This window comes from Herpailurus yagouaroundi, unplaced genomic scaffold (genome assembly GCF_014898765.1).
Source record: "Herpailurus yagouaroundi ecotype Mexico unplaced genomic scaffold, PumYag 160, whole genome shotgun sequence".
Taxonomy (NCBI): domain Eukaryota; kingdom Metazoa; phylum Chordata; class Mammalia; order Carnivora; family Felidae; genus Herpailurus; species Herpailurus yagouaroundi.
This window is the reverse complement of record NW_024412401.1, coordinates 37490899-37514747: the sequence shown is the minus strand read 5'-3', so window position 1 is coordinate 37514747 and position 23849 is coordinate 37490899. Positions and strand designations below refer to the sequence as shown.

Below are 23849 nucleotides of genomic sequence, written 5' to 3'. Positions count from 1 at the left end.
ACCCAGGCGCCCCACCAGGAAACTTTTCTACTGAGAGGATGGGCACTGAATTCTCTCTTCTCTTTCTAATTTTTTTAACATTTATTTATTTTTTGAGAGACAGAGAGAGACAGAGCATGAGCAGGACAGGGGCAGAGAGAGAGGCAGTCACAAATTCTGAAGCAGTCCCCAGGCTCTGAGCTGTCAGCACAGAGCCCAACGCGAGGCTTGAACTCACAAACGGCGAGATCATGACCTGAGACAAAGTCACATGCTTAACCAACCGAGCCACCCAGGTGCCCCGGGCACTGAATTCTCTTGCAGGAATGTTCATTTATTCAGCAGCATCTATTGAGCACCTACTAAGTGCCAAAGACTGAAAGTATAGCTTTAAAAAACATTTTCCACCAAGGAGCTCACAGTTTAGAAAGGGGAACAAATGGTAAACAAATACATATTAAAATATCGTTCTATAAGTATGTAAACACAAAAACAAATGTGTTTATGGTAAGTGTTATGAAGGAACACAAGGCAGGGTGAAGACACAGAGAGATATGGGATGCTACTTTAGCCAGGGGAACCAGGAAAGTCCTCTGAGGAGCCAACATTTCATCACAGACCACACAGAAGGAAGGGAACCAACCACCTTAATGGTTCTTTTCATTCGTTTTTATAAGGTTGTATTCCGTGATCAAATAAATTTGGAAAATGCAAGGTCAACGTGAGTTGACAGGCTCCCTCCCAAGCATTTCTCAGGGGCTTTATGGTGTCCGTTTGCCACGAACATCTCTGTGAGGGGAACACGGTTTGCACTTCCCAAGGTTCCCGCCCACGGCCATCTCTATCCCAGAGTCTCTTGCGGAACCACCTTTCCACCGGGCAGGGAAATGCTGGACCGGGAACCTCAGAGGATGGGAAGCAATGATCCTTACCAGCTGCGGCTGTGGTTTTGCTGGAAGCAGACGCTGGTATTCTGACACCCCAGCATGCTGTGCTCTGGGTTCATAAGCCACACGAAGGTGATGGCAGGCTTCCAGCCGAGATGCATCTGTTTCCTGCAGAGAAGGGGAGCCCGCCTCTGCCAGCTCTACAGCGAGCCCATCCGGGGTGCGCCCGTGTGCGGCGGCTGAGCCGAAGTTAGCAAATGTAAAACACGCATCAGCGGAAGACCAGCCGGGCCTCGCCACCCACTAATGGTGCAGAGACAGCTGTGCCAGGGAAACTTCAGGCAAGAGAATGGGGGGCATCCCTTCTGCTGGGAACTTAATTTTTTTTTTTTTTAAAGGCTCAACTCTTCTTCAGAGAAAACATGTGGCTCAGTGGAAGGAGGGGCCTGGGAGTCTTGATGGCCACAGCAGGCTCACTGGGTGGTGTTACACAAGTCCCACGTCCTCCGCGCCTCAGTAGCCTTGCCTGGCATATGGGAGGTCTCAGGCCCCACCATGACGCAAGTCTGTGGGAATGGCAGGTAGTGGTAGGGTCTCAGGAGGTTCTTCAGTCTGACCAGAGCCGACCCATCTAATAAATACAATACCCAGGAGGGAAATAACAGCAACAACGAGGACTCCACTACGAAGCCCAAGTCTGTGACCTTTATAGACATTATTTCACATAAAATCAAAACCATTCTGTGAGGTATGCACGATTGTTAGCCCCACGTTTACAGGTGAGTAAACAGCTCCAGAGAGGTAAAGTCAGTTGGCCAAGGTCACACAGCCTCTAAGTGGTTGAATTGTTATCTGATCCCCAAGTCGTGCCTCTCGGAATACTCTGCCCAAATCCTTGGCTCGCCCCTCTGGGCGAGGGAGCCAGGTGGAAGGAGTAGGAGGAAGGCAGCCAGCTCGTTCTCAGCCCGTGCCAAAACCTCAGTCACTCTGGCTTCTCACCAGTCACTGAAAAGGTTTTTGCTAGCTGCCGGTGGGCACTGCTTAGGCAGAAAAGCAGGTGTGTGCCAGGCACAGAGATGTTCCTCGATGAGCACTTGTTGAATGAGTGAATGGTATTAGGAACAGCAGGCAAAATGAGATTTCATCCCAAATTTTCACAGGTCGGTAAGGGGTTTACTGCATCTGGCCAAGTGCCGGGGCCTCAGCTCCAAACCAGGTAGGTGTTTGGGCTGGTGGAAGCCAGAGTCCGATGGAAGATACAGGTCCCTCAGCACGCAATTACGTGAGCGACCAATCCCGTGGCTGTGTTCTGAGCAACGGGGGTTGGTGACCGTGGAAGATGTGACCGGTAAACCAGGCGTGGCCGTGTTCGCCCTTCTCAGTGGCACGGTGAGACCTAAGGAAGAGGGGTGGTCGGTCATCCGGGAGACAGAGCATGGAACCAGAGAGGTGAGTGGGGAGTGTGGAGCACCATGCACTCGGAACTGGCGTCTGATCCCCTGGCCGAGGGCACAGAAGCTGCAGGTTTGTGACATGGGGCAAGGCAACGCACAGATCGCTCCTCACTGTCCGAGAGTCTGGGGCTTTCGAGGGAGCTTTCCCTCCAGCCCGAGGAAGATGCACACGGGCTCCAGCTCTCCAGACACCCACACAGCTTGGCAGCCTCTTCTCTCCTCGTACGTTTATACTATTTGTATTGGCCAACAACAGATGTTCAGAGTCTTCGCCAGTCCTTCACGACCAGTCCCCTGGATTTCCCTCCACGTGGAGCTGACAGAGCATGGTATCTAAAGTATTTAAGGACCATGGGGCGCCTGGGTGGCGCAGTCGGTTAAGCGTCCGACTTCAGCCAGGTCACAATCTCGCGGTCCGTGGGTTCGAGCCCCGCGTCGGGCTCTGGGCTGATGGCTCAGAGCCTGGAGCCTGTTTCCGATTCTGTGTCTCCCTCTCTCTCTGCCCCTCCCCCGTTCATGCTCTGTCTCTCTCTGTCCCAAAAATAAATAAACGTTGAAAAAAAAAAATTTAAAGTATTTAAGGACCAAACTTATTTGGGCGCCAGCCGAAGCATGCTTTAAAAGAAACACTATTGGCGAAAGTCGTCCATGTCTGGTGTTGAAAAAAGCAGCAAAAACGGAAAAAAAGTAAAATCATTTTTAAGCCTCCCACTGAAGCTAATGAGTGCTAGTATTTCCTCATACAGCCTGACACATACTTTCTACATTCATACATAATACGGGTATGTAAATAGTAAGCTTTTAAGAACAATGAAATCAGATTCTACGTGCTGCCTGGGATGGTACTTTTACAATTGTATCATGAACCAATCATTGGCTTGGTTTCCAAGCCAATATTTATACCATTTTAATGGTAGCATAAAATTTCATCACATGAATACGCTGTACCCTTATTATATGGTACATATGATACAATGCATGGTATACCAGAATATGCCAAACCCTTATTATATGGTATATACAAATATTCCAGGCCTTGATTATTGACCATTTAGGTTGTTTCTGATATTTTCATCGATAGAGACAGTGTTGTGAAGAGCTTCTTGAACATTCCTTGTTATGAACCTTCCTGAATAATGTTTTTAATGTTTATTTATTTTTGAGGGGGAGAGAGAGCACGAACGGGGGAGCGGCAGAGAGAGAGGGAGACTCAGAGTCCGAAAGCAGGCTCCAGGCTCTGAAACGTCAGCACAGAGCCCGACGCGGGGCTCAAACTCAGGAACCGTGAGATCATGACCTGAGCCGAAGTCGGGCCCTTAACTGACTGAGCCACCCAGGCGCACCCCGAAAAAAAATTTTAATGGAATTGCTGCATCAAAATTATGAACATTTGAAGAATTTACCTAAATACTTCCAAATCCACCTCCACTCCGTCCCAAATCATTGCCCAGCTTCACACACTAACCAGTAGATTGCGTGATTCATTTAAACTCTTGACCAATGGGAGAGGTGAAACTGATACCTTGTTCTTATGTTCCATCTTTGATTACAAGCAAGTTGAGCATCTTTTCTTGTGCCTCCTGGCCACTCCTGTGTATTCATCAATCTGCTATAGCTGTCCATGTTTCTAGCAGAATATTCAACATTTTCTGACTTTTTTGGTATTTATTTTTTACTCATTATTTTAATGCGATTTTTAAATTACGGTGTGGTCAAATTTTTTCTATGCTTAGAAGAGCTTTTTCTGTTTCAAGATTATATAAATATTTCTTTGCATTTTTTTCTAACTGCTCTAAATATATCTCCTTGATATTTAAATCTTCAATGCTACTGGGACTTATCTCGGTGTGTGATGTGAGTTAGGCATCTAACTTTTTCCCCCCCAAACGACTAGCCAATTGTACCACCATTTATTTATTGACTAACCCTTTTTTTCCTATGAATTTGAGATGTCCCCCTTATTACACATTAAGCTGGTATACACCTTGGGTGTTTGGGTGACTTTCTACTGTTTCAATAATATGCTTATTCTAGCCTCAAAACGACATTATTTTCATATGTTCATACTTCAAATTTCACTGCAAATTTTTTTAAGTAAGGTCTACTACAGCCAACATGGGGCTTGAAGTCACAACTCTAAGATCAAGAGTCACACGTTCTATTAACTGAATCAGCCAGGAGCCCCATACTGCACATTTTTAATGCATTATTAACGTTCAGTCAAACAGACCCAATACTCCTACCCTGCTCTTTTCCTCCAGATTTTGTTTTGCTCCCCTTGCACATTTAAAATTTTTTTTTTTTTTATCAAATTTAAGCCTACATAAACACTTTCAAAATAATTCTATCAAGTTCAGTGTTAACAGCATTGTTTTGATAGAGGTATGTTGAATATATACATTAATTTGGGAAGAGTTACAATATTGAACCCTCTCATTTAGGGTAATAATACAGCCTCTTTTATGTCCCCAGTCAAATTCTGTTCTTCATATATGTTCTACATATATTTGGTAAGTTTGAATGGTCCTTGCTGTATAGGAAAGGTAGATATAGACGTAAATTGATATAAATGTTGATACACACACAGATGTGTATGCATTTTTACTTTGCAATAGGTTTTCTTACAGAATGCCCTAATTACTGTCAATGTTTTTTTTTTATTTTCTTGGCTTTCAGATGTCAATACATCACCGACTGGGCGCCAAGGTGGCTCAGTCAGTTATGTGTCCGACTCAGGTCATGTTATGTGTTTGGCTCAGGTCATGATCTTGAGGCTCATGGGTTTGAGCCCTACATCGGGCTTGCGGCTGTCACCCTGTCAGCATGGAGCCGGCTTTGGATCCTCTGTCCCCGCTCTCTCTCTGCCCCTCCCCTGCTCATGCTCTCTCTCAAAAAATAAATAAAACATTAAAAAAATAAAATACACCACCAACCAAGAGTGACAATTATAACTCTCCATCTAAAATATGTATAATTCACGGGGCACCTGGGTGGCTCAGTCGGTTAAGCGTCCGACTTCAGCTCAGGTCCTGATCTTGCACTCCGTGAGTTCGAGGCGGGCATCGGGTTCTGTGCTGACAGCTCAGAGCCTGGAGCCTGCTTCAGATTCTGTGTCTTCCTCTCTCTCTCTCTCTCTCTGTCTCTCCCCCACGCTCGCGCGCACGTGCGTGCTCCCTCTCTCTCTCTCTCTCTCTGTGTCTCAAAAATAAATAAACATTAAGAAAAAAAAATTTTTTTTTTAATTTTTTTTTTTTTAACGTTTTTATTTATTTTTGGGACAGAGAGAGACAGAGCATGAACGGGGGAGGGTCAGAGAGAGAGGGAGACACAGAATCGGAAACAGGCTCCAGGCTCTGAGCCATCAGCCCAGAGCCCGACGCGGGGCTCGAACTCCCGGACCGCAAGATCGTGACCTGGCTGAAGTCGGACGCTTAACCGACTGCGCCACCCAGGCGCCCCAGAAAAAAAAATTTTTTTAATGTATAATTCTTAGCAGAGCTAATATTCCGTGGTAGGTACCGGTATGATCTACTCATTTTCAAATTTTGAAAAACATGCCTACCAGTTGGTAAATAGTGTATCAGTAACAGCAAGGTACAGCAAAATCAGTTAATGATACAGATTCCAATGTAAATCCATTAGTTCACGCTGATGGCTGTAGCACGTGATAACTGCCGGTAGGCAGGTCTCCCGTCACAGTGACATCTGAGCAATTTTGGAGCATTCCCTGCCAGTTTGGCCTGTTTCGTGGAAGGCAGCATGACTTCACCGCACACGCTCTCAGAAGCACTCTATACTTGAGGACAGTGGTTCCCAGCCTGTGGGTTAGTGACCTCTGAAGTTCTCTGAGACCCCTTCAGGAATCTCTGAAAAGAAAGCATGTAATGACACCAACACATCATTTGCCTTTTTCACTCTTGTTCCGTGAGTGTAAGCAGAGTTTTCCAGAGGCCACGTGATGAGCGATATCACAACAGATTGAAGGCAGAAGCGGCCCTCAGCATCCAGCTGAATTCTATTAAGCCAGACATTAAAGAGATTTGCAAAAATGTATAACAATGGTACTCTTCTCACTATTTGGGAAAACAATTATTTTCATAAAAAATTCTTTGTTAGCATTCCCCAGGCTATTATTGTTATTTTTTTTACTGAATAAATACACAAATGAAAAGTTCTCAATTGTAACTTCTATTACCGTAAGTATTGATAAATGTAACCCACATAAACAAAAGATTTAAGGCTGCCCTAGCTAATTTTTAACTCTGTAAAAGAATTCTGAGACCAAAAAGTTTGAGAACCACTGTGTGGGGAGAATTCAAAATTTATTATTACGCCCAAATTATGTAATTGCCCCTGGCTCTAAATATTTCAGTTTTTACTTCATTTTACAGTTAGTATACTATAATTCTTTGTGTCATAGTGCAGTGTTCCGAGGTTTATAAACCTAATAATAAAATATTAAAAATGAAACCCAGAGTGAAGACACAGTAGAGGTTGGATAAGTTTCTTCATGTTCTTTTCAAATATTATAAACAAAGGGGTACCTGGGTAGCTCGGTCGGTTGAGCATCTGACTCTTGCTTCCAGCGCCTGGTCCCAGCCAGGGTTGTGAGATCGCACCCCAAGTCCGACTGTGTGCTGAGTGCGAATCCTTGCTGCTTAAGATACTCTGTCTCCCTCTGCCTCTCCCTCACTCACACGAGTGCATTACCTGCGTTCTCTCTCTCTAAAAGATAAACAAACAAACAAATAAATAAATATTATAAACATGAATCTTCTGACCGTGGAAGAACAAGGAAGAATACGTTAATATGTTAATGTTAATAATGAGCCGTCCCTGGGATAGCTTCTGATACCAAGTGGAAACCAATACCCGGGACATCTTTTGATGCTGCGTAAGAAACAAAGCAAAATAAAATAAAGAAGTTGTATACATGGAATGAAAACAACTCAGTTATTCCAACAAAAGTAACATGAGTGACTCTCTATAGTTAGCGTGTAAATATTACTCAGATGATCAGGGTACAAAACTTGTTTACAATTAAACCTTGAAAGTGCTATACTTTCTTTTTTTTTTTTAATTTTTTTTTTGGTAACGTTTATTTATTTTTGAGACAGAGAGAGACAGAGCACGAACGGGGGAGGGGCAGAGAGAGAGGGAGACACAGAATGGGAAGCAGGCTCCAGGCTCTGAGCCATCAGCCCAGAGCCCAACGCGGGGCTCGAACTCACGGACCGCGAGATCGTGACCTGAGCTGAAGTCGGACGCTTAACCGACTGCGCCACCCAGGCGCCCCAAAAGTGCTATACTTTCATCAAATGTTTTATGTTCTGTTAGAGCTCATGGTTTGTTTGTTTGTTTGTTTGTTTGAGAGAGAGAGTGAGAGCAGAGGAGGGGCAGGGGTAGAGGGAGAGACTTTTTTTATATGAAATTTATTGTCAAACTGGTTTCCATACAACACCCAGAGCTCATCCCAACAGGTGCCCTCCTCAATATCCATCACCCACCCTCCCCTCCCTCCCACCCCCCCATCAACCCTCAGTTTATTCTGGTTTTTTTTTTTTTTTCCAACGTTTACTTATTTTTGGGACAGAGAGAGACAGAGCATGAACGGGGGAGGGGCAGAGAGAGAGGGAGACACAGAATCGGAAACAGGCTCCAGGCTCTGAGCCATCAGTCCAGAGCCCAACGCGGGGCTCGAACTCACGGACCGCGAGATCGTGACCTGGCTGAAGTCGGACGCTCAACCCACTGCGCCACCCAGGCGCCCCTAGTCTCAGTTTTTAAGAGTCTCTTATGGTTTGGCTCCCTCCCTCTCTAACTTTTTTTTCCCTTCCCCTCCCCCATGGCCTTCTGTTAAGTTTCTCAGGATCCACATAGGAGTGAATACATATGGTATCTGTCTTTCTCTGTATGACTTATTTCACGCAGCATAACACTCTCCAGTTCCATCCACGTTGCTACAAATGGTCAGATTTCATTCTTTCTCTTTGCCAAGTAGTATTCCATTATATATATAAACCACATCTTCTTTATCCATTCGTCAGTTGATGGACATGTAGGCTCTTTCCATAATTTGGCTATTGTTGAAAGTGCTGCTATAAACATCGGGGTACAAGTGTCCCTAGGCATCAGCACTCCTGTATCCCTTGGGTAAATTCCTAGCAGTGCCATTGCTGGCCCATAGGGTAGATCTATTTGTAATTTTTTCAGGAACCGCCACACTGTTTTCCAGAGTGGCTGCACCAGTTTGCATTCCCACCAACAGTGCAAGAGGCTGCCCGTTTCTCCACATCCTCTCCAGCATCTATAGGAGGGAGAGAGACTCTTAAGCAGGCTTCACACCCAACGAGGAGCCCGACACAGGGCTCAGTCTCACAACTGTGAGATCATGATCAGAGCTGAAATCAAGAGTCGGACGCTTAACCGACTGAGCCACCCAGGCACCCCAAAATTCATGGTTTAAATAAAGAAAAATTTCTCTCATCAATGAGGAAGATTATAAAAAAGGTTATAAATCAGGTTCACATAAAAACCACTGGCAATAGTAAAAACCTCTGAAAAAATGCATCACAGTATTGATACAGCAAATGAAAACACCATCTGTATGGTTAAAAAATAATTGAACATTGTCAAACATAAAATATTTAATAGAACTTTAAAAAAGAGCAATATCAATATGGGCTTACTGTAGCAATCTAAATTTATGGAGTTGTTTGTTGCAAAATATTTATCTGCTCGTATGAGAAAACAACTTTTTGGAAAATGTATAAATCAAGGCAGTAAAATTTCAATCATTATTGATGAAGCTTCAACTGTTTCATATAAACTAGTTTTTAATAATTTACTTAAAATGTGAAATTCAAGACTTTGAAGATAATTTAATGGTTTTTGTTGATCTCATGAAGCAGGAAGGAACGACATCTGAAATAATTTATCAAAATTTATTGTTGACACATGAGAAAAATGGTTTCAATGAGAAATATTTTCATGAAAACCTTATTTGATTTTATACACACAGTGCCTGTGATTAGCAAGGGAGAGAGTCTGCAGTTTCAGCCAAAATTTAGGGAAATTTTTGAATGTTTTAATTTGGCACTGTCCAAGTCAGTGAATTCAATTACCCTTGAATGATGCAATAAAATATATAAACGAAGCAAGTAATTATAAAGGTTTTCTTAATTTATTACCATACATCATGTAACATCAGGAAAAATTTATAATATATCTGAAGATTTGGGAATTGAGACCATGAAAATTAGGATGCTTGGCTGTAATGTCAGAATTACAAAAGCGGTTTGAAATTCATTTCGAGTTTATCAATTGAACAAAAATTGTGTCATAGAAGCAAAAGGTTAGAAATTACTCTTTTTTAAAAAGAGATTTTACTTTAAACTATCCATTAATTTAAATATCGATGATAGGGATGCCTCAGTGGCTCAGTCGGTTAAGTGTACGACTTTTGATTTCGGTTCAGGTCATGATCCAAGGTCATGAGATCGAGCCCCCCAACAGGCTCCATGCAAGGAGCCTGCTTAAGATTTTCTCTCTCTCTCTCTCTCTGCTAAATATACATATATAATATAATATATAATATATCAATGATATATTTAGCTTAATAGAAAGCTTTACTAAGTATATGGGACAATTTATGTTCCCAAATTAAAAACTAAATGCTCCCAAATTAAAAATGTTTAAATATATAAAACTAAAGAAAAATTGAAATTGTATAAAGAGTATACCCTTCTATTATTTTTTAAAAAAATTTTTAATGTTTACTTATCTTTGAGAGAGAGAGACAGAGTACAAGTGAGGGAGAGATAGAGAGAGAGAGGGACACAGAATCCGAAGCAGGCTCCAGGCTCTGAGCTGTCAGCATAGAGCCCGATGCAGGGCTCAAACCCACGAACTGTGAGATCATGACCTGAGCTGAATTCAGACGCTTAACCAATTGAGCCACCCAGGCGCCCCACGAGTATACCCTTTTAAATAAGATAAAGTACTGATTCAAAAGGAAAATATATTCAATTGGTAAATTATCAGAAATATATTTGTTATTTAATGACAAAAGTAAAAAGTAATAATTCTTAAATTTCTTTTTTCTTTAATAAATTGTGTTCTTCAATTTATTAAATAATTAATGGTGCTTTGGCCATTATTTGACCAAAAATAGTGTTTATGAAGCCCCATGGATTGAAAGTAAATGAAGATTAATAAATGACTTTTAAAATTAAATACATTATAGTAAATAATTTTGTCTTATTTAATAGAAATTAAATATATAAAATCCCAAATATTTTAAAGGCCAAAAAATTCCAGCAGAAGCTGAGAGGTGAGTCAGCACTGTGAACAGTGTTTTGGACATTAAGAGACATGCATTTAACCAAACCACTCACTGACCACCAAGGAATGGTAAATCATTTAAAGAATCTGGTACAATTCAGGTGTTAGATTACAGTTCAGAGAGAGGATCATTTAATTAGGATGCCTATGTTTTACAAAACTGTACCGACAACTTCTAAAAATCAACAAATGGTTTGGAAGTTATTAGAATGATCTATCTGAGGGATGCCTGGGTGGCTCAATCAGTTGAGCATCCGACCCTGGCTCACGTCATGATCTCGTGGTTTGTGGGTTTGAGCCCCGCATCGGGCTCTGTACTGACAGCTCGGAGCCTGGAGCCTGCTTCAGATTCTGTGTCTCCCTCTCTCTCTGACCCTCCCCTATTTGTGCTCTGTGTCTCTCAAAAATAAAGAAACATTAAAAAAAATTTTTAGAATGATCTGATTAAAAAAATTAACTATAACCTTTATTAATTGGCAATTTTATGATATATCTTAGTTTCTTAGAAAGCAAAAGAGACTAAATTCTAACTAATGAATGTATTAGTTTATATCACTATCTCCTTGTTAAATATTTTAAATGTTGCCCATGGGTTTGGTAAAGTTTCTTATCTAATTGTGTTGGCAAGCACTTATATAATGAAGTTAAGTAACATTGATGGTTGAGGGGCTTGTCTTCTTTCTGATTTTAATTACAATGTTTCTAGACATTTGATTTGATGTAGGTTAAAACACATAAAATTGTGTAACTATTATCTTTGGTATGTAAAGAGCTTAATATGGTTTCCCATTTTTGACATTAATATGATTAGTTATAATAGTGGACTTTTAATATTGAATTGACCTTCTATTCTCATAATGAGTCCTATTTGGTGGTGGTGTATGATTTTTTAATGTACATCTGGATCCAATCATTCTTTTATTTTTTTAAAGAAATTTTATATCCATAACCCAAAGCATGACTCGTTATTAGTTTTCTTTTCTGTGTGTGTATATAAGTGTTATCAGACCTGAGTTTGAGAGATCTACTGATGAATTAATATAGATTTAAGGCCTTTTGGTACAATTCTCTGACAACCATCTTGAATTCAGCGATGATTTATAGTCTATACACATTCTCTATTTCTTTTTGAGTCCATTGCGGGAATATATATGCTCATAAAATCATCTAGTTCATTCAAATTTTTAATTTTGGAGGGCACCTGGATGTCTCCATCAGTTAAGCAACTGACTCTAGATTTTGGCTCAGGTCATGATTTCACGGTTGTGAGATTGAGCCCCACATCAGGCTCCATGCTGAGCATGGGGCCTGCTTGGGATTCCCCCCCGCCACCCCTTAAAAAAAATTTGTTTTAAAGTTTTTGGAGCATAGAGCATTTTTGTAATTTCTATGTAATATGTGCTTACAAATAACATTTTTCTGTCTAGATCTTTGGTTAAAACTCCATTATTCCCAAGGTTATAAATTTTTGTATTGAGATATAATTCACATATCATAAAATTCACTCTTTTAAAGTGAACCATTCACTGATTTTTAATATATTTACAGGTTTCACAACCATCACCACTGTCTAACTCCAAAATATTTTCATCACTCCAAGAAGAGATCTGGCACCCATTAAGCTGTCACTCCGTCCCCTCCCTCTCAGCCCCTGGCAACACTGATATACTTTCTGTCTCTATGAATTTGTCTCATCTGGACATTTCATATAAATGGGATCACACAATATGCAGCCTTTCATGTCTGGCTTCTTTCATTTAGCACAATATTTTCAAGATTCATCCACACTATAAAATGTATCAGTATTTCATTTCTTTTCATGGCTGAATAATATTCACCCTTGATGAGTGTTTGGGTTGTTTCCATTTTCTGGCTATTATGAATAATGCTGAATATTCAGGTACAGGTTTTTGTATGAACACGTATTTTCAATTCTCTTGGGCACATACCTAGAGGTGGAATTGCTGGGTCATAGGGTAACTCTATGTTTATCCTTCTGAGGAACTACTGAACAGGTTTTCAAAACGGCTTTACTATTATACATTACTTCTAGCAGTGTGTGTGAGAGAGTTCCAACTTCTCCACATCCTAGCTAACAGCTTTTATTGTCTATCTTCTAAATTATGGTCATCTTAGTGGGTGTGGAGTGGTATCTCATTGTGGTTTTTATTTACATTTCCAGAAGGCATATATATCCTTTGCCTATTGGGTTATCGTAAATTATTTGTTTTTTTATTGTTAAGTTGTAGAAGGTCTTTATATATTCTGGATACAAGTCAGTTATCAGATATATGATTCTCATATAATTTGAAAATATGTTCTTCCATCTTATGGATTGCCTTTTCAGCTTTTTAAATTTCTTTTTAAAACATTTTTATTTAAATTCTAGTTAGTTAACATATACTATAATAGTGGTTTCAGGAGTAGAATTCAGTGATTCATCACTTATATACAACACCCAGTGCTCATCACAAGCGCCCTCCTTAATACCCATCACCCATCTAGCCCATCCCCAACCCACCTCCCTCCATCAACCCTCAGTTTGTCCTCTATCATCAAGAGTCTCTTATGATTTGTTTCCCTCTCTTCCCTTCCCACTTCCCATATGTTCATCTGTTTTGTTTCTTAAATTCCACATAGGAGTGCAATCATATGATATTTGTCTTTCTCTAACTGACTTATTTTGCTTAGCATAATGCACTCTAGCTCCATCCACATCACTGCAAATGGTAAGGTTTCATTCTTTTTGATGGCTGAGTAATAGTCAATTTTGTGTATGTATTTATTATTGTATTCCATTGTGTGTATGTATGTATATATGTATATGTTTATATGTATGTATATAACATACACATGTATATATATCATATATATATGATATGTATATTTATCCATTCATCAGTTGAAGGACACTTGGGTTCTTTCCGTGGTTTGGTTATTGTTGACAATGCTTCGATTTCTTGATAGTCTCTTTTATTTTTATTATTTTTTAATGTTTATTTTTGAGAGCAAGAGACAGAGTGTCAGCAGGGGAGGGGCAGAGAGAGAGACACACACACAGAATCTGAAGCAGGTTCCAGGCTCTGAGGCACCAGGCACAGAGCCTGATGCAGGGCTTGAACTCATGAACCTCAAGATCATGACCTGAGCCAAAGTCAGACGCTCAACCGACTGAGCCACGCAGGTGCCCTGATAGTCTCTTTTAAAGCATTCAAGTTTTGGGGCGCCTGGGTGGCGCAGTCGGTTAAGCGTCTGACTTCAGCCAGGTCATGATCTCGCGGTCCGGGAGTTCGAGCCCCGCGTCGGGCTCTGGGCTGATGGCTCAGAGCCTGGAGCCTGTTTCCCATTCTGTGTCTCCTTCTCTCTCTGCCCCTCCCCCGTTCATGCTCTGTCTCTCTCTGTCCCAAAAATAAATAAATGTTGAAAAAAAAATTAAAAAAAAATAATAAAGCATTCAAGTTTAAAAAAAATTTTTTGGAACATGAAATTTATTGCTATCATGTTTTCACCATCAAAACTCATGATCTTGGTCTTTCCTTCTTGCCTTTGTATAAGGCCAAGAGAGACACTGGCTACTTTGACAACCTTAAAGTGAACTCCAGGAACATCACCAACAGCATGGCCTCTGCGATCAAATCCAGCAAACAGAACTTCATGATTCTCCTCAATAAAATTCAAACAACCATAATTGGGTACAAAGACTGTGATATTTTTTTCCCCATTCTTGATCAGCTGGACCTTAACACACTTCCTGATGGCAGAATTTGGCTGTATGGCTTCCATCTCTACTTGCCCAGCACAATTCCCTTGGTATGAAAAGTGCCTCCAAGAGGGTTGGTTCCAGGGCTGCACCCAACTGGGCTTTCTCGTACTATTCATCATGCCACTTCTAGTCTCGTCAATGGCTACAGAACTTCCTGGCAGTATGAATACCTGGCCACTTGCCCATGCTGCTGGCACCATGTGTCTGAGCAAAAGAGGAAGTTTTTGGTTTTGGGAAAATTCAATTTATCTCTTTCTCCCTTTTGGTTGCTTGAGCTTTAGATGTTATATCAAAGAAAATAATGTGTAATTAAAAATCAAAATTAAAATTTAGTTTTCTTCTAAGGGTTTTATAATTTTAGTCTGTGTTTTACCTTTGGTCCACTTTGAGTTAATTTTTCTATATGGTGTGAAGTAAGAGTCCAACTTTATTCTTATGCATGTGAATAGTCAGTTATTCCTGCACCATTTATTGAGAAGACTATTCTTTCCTTATTGAAGTTTCTTGGCACCCTTATTGGAAATTAATTGACTGACCCTAGATACATGGCTTTACTTACTTCTGGACTCTCAATTCTATGCCATTGATCTACATGTCTCTTCTTAGGCCTTTACTACACTGTCTTGATTACTGCAGCTTTGTACTAAGTTTTAAAATTGGGAAGTTGGTGGGTGCCTGGGTGGCTCAGTCAGTTAAGTGTCCAACTTCTGCTCAGGTCATGATCTCACAGTTCGTGAATTCTAGTCCACTTTGGGTTCTGTACTGACAGCTCAGAGCCTGGAGCCTGCTTCAGATTCTGTGTCTCCCTCCCTCTCTTTCTCTGTCCCTCACCCACTCACGCTCTCTCTCTCTCTCAAAAATAAATAAACATTAAAAAACTTTTTAAATTGGGACATTGGAGTGTTCTAACCTTTTCTTTTTCAAGGTTGTTTTGGCTGTTCTTACTCCCTTGTACTTTCATGTGAGTTTTAGGATAAGTTTGTGGATTTCTGAAGAAAAAAAAAGCTGAAATTTTAATGTAATTTCAGAGATTTTGCAAAGCCCAATGCATATCTCATTCCCCAGATTCTTTTTTTTTTTTTTAAGTTTATGTATTTATTTATTTTTGAGAGAGAGCACACAAACAGGGCAGGGGCAAAGAGAGACGGAGAGAGAGAATCCCAAGCAGGCTCCATGCTGTGAGCACAGAGCCCAATGTGGGGCTCAATCCCACAACGGTGAGTTGGACGCTCAACCAACCAAGCCACCCAGGTGCTCCCCCAGATTCTTTCATCAAGCTTTTTTGTTTTGTCTATTGTTTGGTCCAACTAGTTTCTACCATCTCAGGGAGTCAGGAAGTTAAACAATTGCTGGTAATAGTTTTAGACAAACACCTCTAGGGAAGAGGTTTCTTGCACTGGGCAAGCACTCAACCAGGTCAAATGAAGATAGCATTGAACACGGAGTCTTCCAAGGATGCACAAGATAGGTCAGATCATGAAAAGTGATGGGCAATAAAACTTTGAAGGAGGTACAGTACTGTTCTGCTCAGTCTATTAGCCACCAGGCTACTGTTTTTCACCCCAAAGGCAGACTCTTAGTTTTCAAGTATACTGAAGATCTGGAGAATGGTAGATTGGATTAAATCAATTAAAATATCACAAAGTTTTATGTTCTTACTGAGATTCAGCTGTTTTCCTTGAACAAACACTTCCCACATAACTTCAAGCCTCTGGTAAATTTCCAGAGTTCTGAAAATGTTGATTTTTGACCACTTTTGCCAGTTTTCTCATTGTTTTTATGAAGGAGGGAATTTCTGAATGGCCTTGCCTTGCTATTTTCACTGATGTAACCCAAATATGTAAATTTAGTTTTTCTTTCTTATCCTCTCTATTTATTAATTTTGCCAGAATTCTGTCTTATTGTTACTATTTTTTAAAACAAAATGTAGGCTTAATTTTTCCTTTCCTTTTTTTTCAATTCATCAACTTTAACCTTATTCATTATTTTTCTTTAGGAAAGTCTAGTAAAATTTCCTTTTCTACTTCTTGAAATGAATGTTTAGTTAATTTATTTCTAGTCTTCTTTGTTTCACAGTAAATAACATTAAAAATTATGAATTATCCTCTGAGCATTACCTTAGCATCTCATAAGTTTGATACAGTGTTATCATAATTATTTTCCAGCCTATAGTTGCAATCTTATTTTGTTTTTGACTTAAGCTTTATTTATGAGGGCATTTTTAATTTTCCAAGTGATGTTTATTTATTATTTTGCAATCCATTTCTTATTTTATTGCATTTCAGTATGTGAACATATCAATGAAATCCTCCTTCTATTGGATTAATTTTTTTCTTGGTAACCTATGAGATCATCAATTTAAAAGCTGTTCTGAGAATAATATATGCATAGAATATTCTATTCATTTTTCTCTCATCTATCATAATTAAATATATTATTCACTTCCTCTATTTCCTTCTTGGATCTATCAAAGGCTGAGAATTGTTTCTTTTAAGTCAATTTTATTGATTTAAACAAAACCTAATTGTGTATAAAATAAAAACATACATTAAAATGTACTCATTTTAAGTGTGCATTTTGTTTAGTGCGACCCATGCTCCAGTCAAGATAGAGAACATCTCCATCATTCCAAAAAGTTCCCTTGTGGCCTTCCCAATCCAACCTCTTCCATCTCCCCTCAATGTTGATCCAAAACAGCAACTTTTCTGTTTCCTGTTACCAGGAGTTGGGTTTGCCTCTTTAGAATTTCATATAAAGGGACTAATAGATATTATACTCTTTTGTGTCTGATTTCTTGGTTTGCATAATAGTTTGAGATTCATCCAAGTAGTTGCTAGTGTCACTAGTTCATTCCTCTTTGTTACTGAGTTGTGCTTCATTGTATGGATATACCACAATTTGTTTATCCACTCACCAGTTAGTGGGCATTGGGATTTTTTCCAGTTTGGGCTACAACGATTAAAGCTGCTATAAATATTTGTGTACAAGTCTTCATGTGACCTATAGTTTCATTTCTCTGGGTTGTATTCTAAGTGTACATGTAACTTTATAAGAAACTACTAAACTTTTTTTTCTGTGGTGGCCATGCAATTTACATTCTCATCAGCAACATAGGAGTTTCAGTGGTTCCACATTCTCGCTGATATCAGTGTTTTAAATTCTGGCCACTAGAATACTACTTGGCAATGAGAAAGAATGAAATCATGCCATTTGCAGCAACGTGGATGGAACTGGAAGGTACTATGCTAAGCGAAATAAGTCAGTCAGAGAGAGACAGATATCATATGTTTTCACTCATATGTGGAACTTTAGAAACTTAACAGAAGACTGTGGGGAATGCAAGGGGAAAAAATAGTTACAAACAGAGAGGGAGAGAAGCAAATCATAAGAGACTTTTAGCTGCAGAGAACAAACTGAGGGTTGTTGGGGGTTGGGGAAGAGGGGAAAATGGGAGATGGGCATTGAGGAGGGCATTTGTTGAGATGAGCACTGGGTGTTGTATGTAAGTGATGAACCATGGGAATCTACCCCCAAAACCAAGAGCTCACTGTACACACTGTATGTTAAGCAATTTGACAATAAATTATATTAAAATAAATAAATAGATAAATAATAAATCCAAAAAACAAGAGAAAAAAAAGACATGATTCACAATAGTAACAAAATCTATAACATAACCAGGAAATAAGCTAATAAACAAGGCACATTCTTCTAAAGGCAAAAAAAAAAGAAAAAGAAAAAATTTGGCCATTAAAGTGAATGTGTAATGATATCTCATTGAGGTTTTGATTTCCATTTCCCAGATGATTGATGATACTTGCGTATTGTCACTTTATATCATCTTTTGTGAAATTATCTGTTTCAATTTTTGCCAATTTTAAAAGTTGGGTTGTTTTCCTTCTTATATTTGAGCTGTTAGAATTCTTTATATATTCTTTTTTCTTTTTTTTTTTAAGTAGGCTTCACATTCAACATGGGACTTGAACTCATGGCCCTGAGATTAAGAGTCACATTCTCCACTGATTGAGCCAGCTAGGCACTCCACTTTATATATTCTTGATACAAGTTTCTTGTCTGATTTAGGTCTTGATTACTGTGTATCTTAAAATTCAATAGATTGATTCCTTCCACCTCCTTTTTTTCAAAATTGTTTCAGCTATTGTAGTTTTTTTGCCTCTTCATATAATTTTTAAAAACTCTTGTATATATCTACAAAAAAAATCTTGTTGAGATTTTGATAGAAATTGCATTAAACCTGCTTATCAATTTTGGGGACAATTGATATTTTACTATGTTGACTCTTCCAAAACATGAGCATAATAGGTCTCTCTATTTATTTAGAACTTCTTTGATTTCTTTCATTAGCATTTTATAGTTTCCAGGATACAAGTCTTGTATATGTTTTTTAGATTTACACCTAAGTTTTTTATTTTATTTTGAGCAATTGTAAGTGGTATTGCATTTACAATTTTTGTGCCATGTTTATTGTTATATATTTAGAAATGCAACTGATTAACAATTTTTTTTTATCTTAGAACCTGTGACCTTGCTGAACTCACTTATTAGTTATAGGATGTTTTTGTAGATTCCTTGGGATTTTCTACATAAACAATTATGTCATCTGTAATGAGGGACAGCTTTATTTCTTTCTTTCTGAGTGATATCCTTTGTATTTTTTCTTGTCTTATTGCACTGGCTGGGCCTTCCAGCACTAAGCTGAATAAGAGTGACATAGCAGACATCCTTCTCTTTTCCCCAGACTTAGGCAAAAAGCATTCATTCTTTTACCATCAAGTATAATGTTAGCAGCAGATTTTTTGTATATGTGCTATATCAACCTGAGGAATTTCCCTGTATTCCTATTTTTCTTAAAGTTTTAATCATGGATTGGTGTTGGATTTTGTCAAATACTTTTTCTGCATCACTTGATATGATCATGTGATTTTTTTCTTTAGCCCATAAATATGGTAGATCACATTGATTGACTTTTATTTATTTTTTTATTTTTTAATGTTTATTTATTTATTTATTTATTTTTTTTTTAATTTTTTTTTTTTAACGTTTATTTATTTTTGGGACAGAGAGAGACAGAGCATGAACGGGGGAGGGGCAGAGAGAGAGGGAGACACAGAATCGGAAACAGGCTCCAGGCTCTGAGCCATCAGCCCAGAGCCTGACGCGGGGCTCGAACTCACGGACTGCGAGATCGTGACCTGGCTGAAGTCGGACGCTTAACCGACTGCGCCACCCAGGCGCCCCAATGTTTATTTATTTGTGGGGGGGAGAGAGAGAGAGAGAGGGAGAGAATGAGTGGGGGAGGGGCAAAGAGAGGGAGACACAGAATCCGAAGCAGGCTCCAGGCTCAGAGCTGTCAGCACAGAGCCTGACATGGGGCTTGAACCCAGGAACTGTGAGATCATGACCTGTGCTTAAGTCAGAGGCTTAACTGACTAAGCCACCCAGGTGCCCCTTGATTTACTTTTAAATATTGCACCACCTTTTTTTTTTTTTTTAATTTTAACCATGTTTATTTATTTTTTTAATTTACACCCAAGTTAGTTAGCATATAGTGCAACAATGATTTCAGGAGTAGATTCCTTAATGCCCCTTACCCATTTAGCCCATCCCCCACTCCCACAACCCCTCCAGTAAACCTGTTTGTTCTCCATTTTTAAGAGTCTGTTATATTTTGTCCCCCTCCATGTTTTTATATTATTTTTGCTTCCCTTCCCTTATGTTCATCTGTTTTGTATCTTAAAGTCCTCATATGAGTGAAGTCATATGATATTTGTCTTTCTCTGACTAATTTTGCTTAGCATGATACCCTCTAGTTCCATCCATGTAGTTGCAAATGGCAAGATTTCATTCTTTTTAATTGCCGAATAATACTCCACTGTACATATATACCACACCTTCGTCCATTCATCCATCAATGGACATTTGGTGCATCAGTCTTCATTTTAAAAACAAACTCTTCCTGATCATGGTGAATAATTCTTTTAATACATTGCTAAATTCTATTTGTTTTTTTTTTTTATTTTTTTTTTAACGTTTATTTATTTTTGAGACAGAGAGAGACAGAGCATGAACGGGAGAGGGTCAGAGAGACAGGGAGACACAGAATCTGAAACAGGCTCCAGGCTCCGAGCTGTCAGCACAGAGCCCGACGCGGGGCTCGATCGAACTCACGGACCGCGAGATCATGACCTGAGCCGAAGTCAGACGCCCAACCGACTGAGCCACCCAGGTGCCCCAATTCTATTTGTTAATATATGTTAAGGGATTTTATAATTCTGTATGATGACTGATATCAGTCTGTAGTTTTCTTTCTTTTTTTATTTTATTTTTTGTACTTCTTTGTCTGGTTTTGGTAGAAGAGTAAAACTATCTTCATAAAATGCATTTGAAGTGTCCCCTTCTTTTCTCTTTTTGAGATGAGATTGTACTAAATTTGTGTGAAATCTTTATATGTTTGGTAGAATTTTCCAGTGAAGCTCTCTGGGCCCAATGATTTCTTTGGGATGAATTTTTAAGTTTCAAATTAAATTTCTTACGTTATAGGCATTTTCAAATAATCTATTTAATATTGGGTTGTGGTAGGTTGTGTTTTTCAAGGAATTTAGTCCATTTCATCTATATTTTCAAATTTATGTGTGTAGAGTTGTTTTAATATTCCCCTAAAACTTTTGATGTCTGCAGTCGTAGTGATTCTTCTTGTTTTATTGCTGATATTGGTAAAGATGCTCTCTCTCTCTCTCTCTCTCTCTCTCTCTCTCTTGCTAATATTGCTAGATATTTCTCAACCAAATTGATCTTTTCAAAGAAGGAGACCTTTGCTTCATTTATTATTTCTATTGTTTTTCAATTTAAAATTTCATTGATTTCTGTCCTTATATTTATCTCCTTGCTCCTTGCTTTGAGTTTATTTCTCTCTTTTTCTAGATTCTTGATGTGGGAGCTTATATTATTAATTTAGGACCTTTCCTCTTTTCTGTATGCATTTACTGTTATACATTTTCCTCTTAGCCCTTCTCTAGTTGTGTCTTTCAAATTCTGATATGTTGTATTTTCACTTTCATTCACTTCAATTGTATTTTTTAAAAATTTTTCCTTGAGATTTTCTCTCTGATTCATGGATTATTCAGAGGTCATTTAGTGTTGTTTAGTTTCCAAGATTTTTGAGATTTTCCTATTACCTCTCTGTTATAGACTTCTGGTTTGATTCCAAGTGCTTGAAGACCACACTATTATTCCAATTCTTTTAAATTTGTTGATATTTCTTTTATGGCCCAAAATGTGGTCTATCTTGGCATATTTCCTGTAGGCACTTGAAGAGAATGTATGTTCTTTTCTTTTTGGATAGAATTTTCTATAAATGTTGATTAAATACTTTTGGTTGGTGGTGGTGTTGAGTTCTTCTACATATTTGTGATTTTCTGTCCAGATGTTCTACCAATTGTTAAGAGAGGAGTGTGGAAGTCTCCAAGCAGAATTGTGGGTTTTTCTTTTCTTTTTTTTCCAAAGATAACCTTTTTTTAAAGTTTATTTCTTTATTTTGAGAGAGAGAAAAAGTGGGGTGGGGTAGAGAGAGAGGGAGAGAAAATCCCAAGCAGGTTCCACACTGTCAATGCAAAGCCTGATGTGGGGCTCAAACTCATGAACTGTGAGAGCATGACCTGAGCCAAAACCGAGAGTCAGAGACTTAATCAACTGAGCCACCCAGGCACTCCAATTGTGAGATTTTTCTTATTTCATCTTTAAGTTCTACCAGTTTTTGCTTCACATTTTGCAGCCTTTTTTTTTTTTTTTTTTTTTTTTTTTTTTGTAAGTAGTGTCCATGCCCAGTGGGGAGCCGAACACAGGGCTGGAACTCACAACTCTGAGATCAAGTCCTGAGCTGAGATCAAGAGTTAGACACAACCAACTGAGCCAGCTACGCACCCACATTTTTCAGCTTTATATTTTAGTGCATACAGATTAAGGATTGCTGTATTGTCTTTGTGGATTAATTTTTTATCATAATATAATGGCTCTCTCTGTCTCTAATAACTTTCATTCCTCTAAAGTCTACTTTACTTGATATCAATATAGCCATTTCTGGTCTATTTTGATTAATGTTTGCATGATATATCTTTTCATATATTTTTACTTTCAACTTGTCTATATCACTGTATTTAAAATGGGTTTCTTGTAGTTTGGTCATGTCTTTTAATCAATTTTGTCAATATCTGTCCCTTAATTGATATATTTAGACCATTTACATGTAATGGAATTATGGATATATTAGGGCTTAAGTTTCCCATTTTACTTTTTTGCTTGCTGTTTGTTCTGTTTTTCATATCTCTGTTTTCTATTTCCTATCATCTATGGGTTACTTGAACATTTTTGGAATTCCATCTTGACTTATCTTTCGTATTGTCTGTAGTGTATATCTTTGTATAGATTTTTAGTGGCTGCTCTAAGCATTACTTAGCTATCTATAGGTATTTTGTATATATAACTTATCACAGTGTACTGGTATTCTCATTTTACCAGTTCAAAATCTTACTTGCCTTTATGTCCCTTTATTCTCCCCTCTTTATGTATCATTGTCAGATATATTTCCTCTACAGAAAATTCAAAGCATTTCAAACAGTACTATAAATTTTCTTCAACCATCAAATACAATTTAGAAGATTCAACAGAAGGAGCGTCTCTTGTATTTACCCATAGTTTTGCCTACTGTGTTCTTTATTCCTTCCAGATGTTCCAAGATTTCTTTTTTTATTGTTTCCTTTCTGTTTAGAGAAATTTCTTTAGTCTTTCTTTTGTGTAGGTTTTCTGGCAGCACATTTTCTTAGTTTTCCTTCATCTGAGAATGTCTTGATTTATTCTTCATTCCTGAAGGATATTTTCTCTGGATACAGGATTCTAAGTTGATATTTCTTTTCTTTGAACAGTTGAAAAATATTGTGTCACTTCCCTCTGGCCTCTATGGTTTCCAATAATAACTCCTTTGTCACCCTAATTGTATTGCCCCTAGATAGGTGTTATTTCTCTTTTACTGCTTTCAAGTTGTTTTTTGTTTGTTTGTTTTGTCTTTAGTTTTCAGAAAGCTGACTATGAAACTCTTGGTGTTTTGTTTAGGGTTCATTAAAGCTTTTTGAATCTGAAAGTTTGTATCTTTTGCCAAACTGTCCAGCTATTTTTTTAAGTACTTTTTCATCTCTGACCTCTTTCTCTTCCCCTTCTGTCACTTTGATGACAAAAATATTGTATTTTTTGTTAAAGCCTCACAGGTTCCTTAGGCTTTGTTCGTTTTTGTTTTTTTTTTCAGTATATTTTTTCTCTGTTATTCAGGTTGGATAATTTCAATTGATGTGACTTCCAATTTACTGATTTCTTTCCCATATCCTCTCCATTCCACTCTTGAGCCCACCCATT

The 23849-nt window shown here is 38.6% G+C and overlaps 1 pseudogene; it reads right to left on the bottom strand.

The window, feature by feature from the left end:
- Positions 1-14181: 14181 nt before the first annotated feature.
- LOC121034434 (40S ribosomal protein S23-like) lies at positions 14182-14612 on the bottom strand (annotated as a pseudogene).
- Between the last annotated feature and the right edge of the window lie 9237 nt (positions 14613-23849).